Consider the following 6,556-nt stretch of genomic DNA (forward strand, 5'->3'; position numbering starts at 1 on the left):
TTTTCAAGGGAGTGAGTGACACTTTACACTCCTCCCTAGGAACAGTGCACCACAGATTTTTGATTGTATATCTAAAATAGATGCAACCTTGATATTTTCTTCTTTTCATGAAGTTAGCCAATATTCCCAAGCATTTGTTTTGCCCTGGGAACCTCAACTCTTGTTCATTTCCAATAACTCATCTGTGAATGCAGTGAGATGACTCCGAAATGCTTAGATTTTGAAAAAGCATTGTGTTAAATATCCAATTTTTGTGCTTTGTAGAAGTGCCCGAGTTGAGTGAGCTATGTCAGTCACATCATTTATAGGATGAGTCACCCAATATTGGCCACCTTACTTATTTTTATCAGAGAGTTCCTATTAAATAGAACGTTGGAAGTTACTAAATTAAGAGAACTAGAGACAAGAAGTTGTCACAGTTGATATAGAAATACGATTTAATTTAATGTGCCAAAACTGCACTGTGATAAAAGTGGGACATTTTCACAAATTAAGTTAGGGCCCAACTTATTGTGTGGGAAGGGTATTTTTTAGGGTATGCGGTTGGTAGAATGGTTAGGGTGATTTTAGGATTTAGGGTTGCGAAGCGGTATTGGGTAGTAAGGGTGTTTTTAGGGTTCTGGAGTGGGTATGAGTATAGGGCAATGTGTATTTAGGGTTTACGGACATGTCGGGGTATAGGGTGGTAATAGTATTTTTTTAAGGGTAATGGGGTGGATAGGGGTATAAGGGCATTTTAGGGGTTAAGGGTGATTAGGGGTATAGAGTTGTAAGTGTATTTTTAGATTTAAGGGGTGAAATAAGTGGACCGCTTTACCAACTAGGCAGTGTGACACACACCAGTAGACCATAGTGGTCTCACCCCTTAGGTTCCCCTTCTTGCTAAGCACAGTCCACTACCATGGGTCTCGAGTTGCGGTCTACTTATTTCACTGTGCTTGCCTTTACCACTTTCTAGCACTTAGCAGAGCCTTATACTCTACTTGATCAAGTGCTCCATTTCGCGCAATGGGCCACATTCTGCTCATTTTTAGCCTATGAGCACACTGCCATCATTGCAAGATCAAGCCCTCACTGTCGCGCTATTGCCCTTCAATTGCGCATGCATGCTCGATGTCAACCAGACATCCCCATCACGCATGCGTGAGCGTCAGCATCTCACCGCCACGCATGCACAGGCACCGATTTCGCATCGTCATGCCTACACACACAGCCCGGCCCTCGCCCACAACCGGCATGTACTCAATGGATCCAGCAGCTATTTATACTGAGTGCACTCCGGCCCCCATTACCATCCGGGACGAAGGGAGACCACAACAGGCCTTTGGCGGGTTACGCTCTGATACCTAGTAAGTTTGCGCGACTGATAGTACATAGAGGCAACCAGGGTTATGTAGGTGAGACAGCATGCATGCTGTCCACTAGATTGACAGAACACAGGTCAGCCATACGCACCCAAAAAATTCAAGCCCCTTTGGTTCGACACTACATGGAAGCTAACCATACTGCTGACCAAATACGTTGGCTCATACTGGAAAAAATCTGAAATAATTCCAGCATAATGAGCACCAATATACGTAAAAGCAGAGAAGTCTATTGGATTTTTTATCTCAATACATACCTTAAGGGTATGAACAACGAAATACCTTGGGAACAAGCTATTAAACATAACTATGGCTGATATGTGAACTTATTTTTACTCCTATTCTGTATCTATTTCACTCGAAACTAAATCAGTTACGCACATCTTGTACATAACCTTTAATCATGACATTTATTAGCAATTTACATATCTATACAAATGTAGCTCATTACATATTATTTTCATTACCCTGAACTATCCCATCACATGTTTTCTCCGTGAGTTATCCCCTACAAGATGGCCGCCGTTTTTCACTGGCTCCGTGATCTCTCTTCACGATAGTCCATGTCTCTATCTTTAGTCTAACGGAAGCTCCAGCATCGTTGGTCCCGTACCTTTAGAATTTCTCTATTTAAACACTGTTTGGGTTCATGCTCCCACCCTTTCCGCCTGAGTTCCGAAGAGTACGTTAGATGACTACCGGCTGAAACGATCTGAGAATACGAATTGACGACAAGAATTCTGTTTGGGTCCTTTTCAAACTCAAGTAAGCAAATCTTTCAACCCCCGTGACATTTTACTACTTGTACGCACGTTTTTGATCAAGTCCGTACATCTAACACATTGTCTTCCATCCCGCATTGTAGATATCTTTTTCGTTACGGAATACGTAAAAATTATTACCCCGTTTCAATCGAGGCCACCCTAGATCACATTCGAGGTAAGCCGAGATGTATTCACAGTCACATCTTATGTGAATTAACTGCAAGGCACGCTAGTTTCTGTGTCCACAACACAATCTGTCAATTCACGAATCTGTCTCCATTTTTAGATAATCGTATTCCTCAAGCTCTGACTGCTCATATAAGGGGCATTTCCATGAACACTCGTACTACATGACCTATATGACTTGCTGACGAGAGACGACAAGTATAGAACAGGTCGGTCCCACATCTTTTTTATTCAGGCCTCGCTTGCTCTTAGAGACCCCACAATTCATTTACTTTACATTTTCTCGTTTTGCTATTAACCATTGATACATATACATATATGGTTACAGAGCCGATTTGAAGCTCCTTTCACGTCTCAGTGATTCTGTTGCCCCACCAATTAGACTCGTGATTTACCATTTATAAACAGGTATGACTTCAATCTGGCCATTTTGGCACTTTATTCTTTCTACCTCACATTCTAACTGTCTGATCTCATTTGGCTTACGGCGCCACCCTTTCTTATTCTCCTTTATCTACTTACTCGTCTTTTCATATTCATCTTTGACCTTTTCATCTGACTTAACTTCCCTTGGCAAGGCCACAAGCTACATTTGCATGTCCTTTGTATATATTTTTCTAGTTAGAACTATAAGGACATGAGATATGAATCCACTATTGGTGATGGTTTTTAAGGTGCAAAACCGTTTAGTTCACGTTAAGAAACTGTAAGATTTGAAAAGCGGACTAGTGATTTTAAACGTTTTTATTCAAAATGCCACATACGCTATGTTATGTATGGGCCTCACATAGCTGTGTTATTGATTGTGTCCATTGATTGACTGAGCATGCTCTTAATAGCTTTCTGTATTCCATTTAGGCACTGGTGAACATACTGTATGGTCCCCTGACGAAGGCACATGCCGAAACGCGCGTAGGATTATGGAAATATCCTAAGGCCATTGACACATTTAATAAATTGTGTAACATATTGCAAATATTGCTATTAACACTGTGTCTTTTCCATACTGTTTATTTTTCGGAAATTATCTATGTCATCTATGACTTAACATTATTCTGTATATAACAATGAGACAACTGTGATTATTTTCATGTATATATGTAAAATTTAAAAATGAACTTTTTTCTTTATTCAAAACTATTAAAGAATTGTTATAATAATAGCCTTTATAATTAGTTTTGCTTTCAAGAGTTATGCTGGCTATGTTTGCTGAAATTAGGATATAATGTCTGTCTCCTAAATCTTTGCTTTTTTTCACTCAAGTTCATATACACACAGTACATAGAGGCTTCCCATGAGCATTCTCGACCTGGCAGCTCACATGCCTCTCACTCCGATTTTTTTGTCTCCCCAGAGAACTCCTCCCGAGCCCCGATCAGCTACTTTAGCTCGACCATAGTGTAATTATATCTTTTAACATAAGCGCTGCTGATTGAAGCGATGCCGCTTCCCTTGTTTTTAATAACGCATACTTAGATAGCTCCGCGCTCCACATGACGGCACTATTCCGGCCTCCTCACGTGTGCGTTCACTTAAATGACACCCACGCACAACTCCACCACCACTGTGGAAAGCTTCCACACTAGTGCGCTGCAGCACTGTACATCACGGTGAACAAAGCCAACATCGTGACAACCCTTGGTTGCCACTAGATTGTCACATGGAAGTCTCACAGCCTCATAGAAACGTTAAGACTGTATACTATCATTCTAGCTGCTGCACTACCTCAGCATGCAGCATGCCCAACATATGTTTGTATTGCATCTATAGGTACCATGACCTAGTAGGTCAAATTGGATGACCATAGCACTTAAGATTGCATTTTATGTTGCTTAATACCACTGCAATTATGCTGTCTATTTGTCATGTGTATATACATGTTCTGTGCTGTTTCCTTTTTCCCACAGGTCCTTTTTTCATAAGTGTTCGTAATTACGTAGACACGCAGTCCACACACCTTAGCGTGTGTGTAGGTACTAGTTTTTCATTGTTTTCACTTTTCACGTGGCACTACTCACTTTGCCACTTATCACTTTCACCGGTCCTGAAGAAAGCCCCCCCTACATTCTCCTACGGGCTGAAACATGTAGACCTATCGCATAGACAACTACAAGATAATTAATTGTTTTTAGTTGCATCACAAATCATTTTTAATCATATCCTGAGAGCCACCATTAATAAAAATAGAGAGGCAAGGATTCTCAAAGATAATTTTAATTGACATCACATCACATCTTTGCACCACACCAGCTCCGCTGTAATCAGGCGTCGTAGCACAACCGGGGGGCATTCGGCCACCCGGTTGGGACCCCAATGATGAAGCATGACACCAACCAGGTTGGTGTGTGAGGGGTCTTTTAACAAACCCAGTGGGTTCCAAACACTGCCTACTAGTGATTGTGCCACACATAAATTGGGTTCGTCCATCATTGTTTAACGTAAATATACTTTTCTCAAACGTTATTCCTGCCTCAAAGAGGCCCACATTTTTGGGTCAAAGCCCTGTCTGCCCATCCATGAGTGGATGCATTGGAATGCCCATGTGCCATGGCTGAGCTGCCCCCTTGACCCAAATTGGCTCTACTTTGTATTACTTTAGGGCTACCTTCCTGCACAAATTTAAATTTGCACCGGAAAGTAAATCCCAATCAAGACTTTGCATTGGTTTGCATCACTTTTTGTGAAACTGCACCGCTGCAAAGCCATAATAAATCTATCCCTTAACTGATTGGCCGTCTGTATCATCTGGCCAAAGAGGAGTTGGATAGACCCCAGGCCCTGGACTGGATACACTGTTTGTGAATGTGTCCGGGCACCGGGCAGATGGCAATAGCGATGTAGGATATGATGATGTCCAATTCAGTGGTTAAGAAGGCAAAAGAGGCACTGATGAAGGATTATTGGGCCTGCTTTGGGCCTTTGGAGCACAACCTAGGCTGGCTTTTTGGTAGCACAGCATCATCAAAGACTTTCAAGCTATAGCTATGGCCTTCAGGAGGGAGTAGGGTACTCAAACGTTCTGACAAACGTACAAGCCAAATTTCTCTCGCATGTAACTGTTAACAATTTGAAGACAGCGGCGATGGCTTCAAGTAGGGGTTAAAGGGTGGTGACTGCTCACATGTAACTAGAAGGTAGTTGACAATGCTATTTTTGGATAACACATATTTAGAAACCAGCTGGTGGAGGTTTTAAATAAATTAAGAACCAGAAAGACTCACAACCTTTTAAGCAGTACTGCAGGTTTTCAGAGACGAGTTCACAACCTTCAAATCATTCCAAGTCCAGGATGTATGACCCAACTTCCAAAAGGTCTTGCTTTCATACCCAGGTAATCTGGCGGAATGAGCCAAAATGCCAACTTGCCCATCTAGGCATCATAAGTCTTGACTATGCTGAGCCCAGGATCGAAGCATATCATAGAGTTCTCAGCTTCGCCACCAGGTTCCATCCTCACCCTCATCCCCTAGCCCAGGAATCAGAGGAAGAGGCAGGTGCTACTAGAGAGAGCATTCTGCCCCTGAAGGCATAAATCACCGGAATCATTCTGGTAGAGCAGATTTGTCACTTCATTGTGTTCCTGATTCTGAAGTTCTATTGAGAGCGCACAATGGTTGTTTATCTAAATGGGGGTTGGGATAAAAAAAATTGTCAAGACTTCCCTTTTCATGTTTGGTACACACCAGAGAAAAACATCCTCTGGTGTTCAAAGTGAAAGGTATTAATGCTGCTAAACATTCATGGGGGCTGATTTACAAGCCCCTTCCGACAACTGTACACCACCGATGCGTCACTTTGCGACATATTTACAACGTGACGCATCTAGGAAGATGCGTCACGTTGTAAAGCCCTGCGCTACATTATACCTGCGTCAGGTATAATGTGGCGGTCCAGCAGGAACACCAGCAAATTCTATACCAGGCCCTACATTTTTCTCCTCCTAATTTTATTGCTTGCAGTGTGCTGATGGCTCAGGTTTGGACAGATAATTTTTTTATCCTTTCAGTGTTAGGTTTCCGTAAAGAAACAAGGAGCTTGAGGGTCCTAAAGCAAGCATAACTTTTAAACTGGACTGGCCCAAACTCTCTGTAAACAATTGGGACAAGACGTTAATAGATGCTGAGACCCCGCTTCAGAACTCCACTGTCAAGGAAGATCTGGTTCAATGTAATTACTGGATTACAACCACTTTAGATTTCGACTTCCCTGTTTTGGTTAATCTCGCTGCCAGGTCTCGCCACA

The 6,556-nt window shown here is 42.2% G+C and overlaps 1 long non-coding RNA gene across 1 annotated transcript; it reads left to right on the top strand.

Annotated features, from left to right (window-relative positions):
• The first annotated feature begins 1,955 nt into the window (after positions 1 to 1,955).
• Positions 1,956 to 3,420, top strand: LOC146821235 (uncharacterized). Its single transcript, XR_014962684.1, has 5 exons — positions 1,956 to 2,129; positions 2,230 to 2,303; positions 2,415 to 2,523; positions 2,643 to 2,722; positions 3,173 to 3,420. It is a non-coding gene; the product is annotated as an uncharacterized LOC146821235 (long non-coding RNA).
• Positions 3,421 to 6,556: the final 3,136 nt, after the last annotated feature.

This window comes from Triturus cristatus, chromosome 6 (genome assembly GCF_964204655.1).
Source record: "Triturus cristatus chromosome 6, aTriCri1.1, whole genome shotgun sequence".
NCBI lineage: Eukaryota > Metazoa > Chordata > Amphibia > Caudata > Salamandridae > Triturus > Triturus cristatus.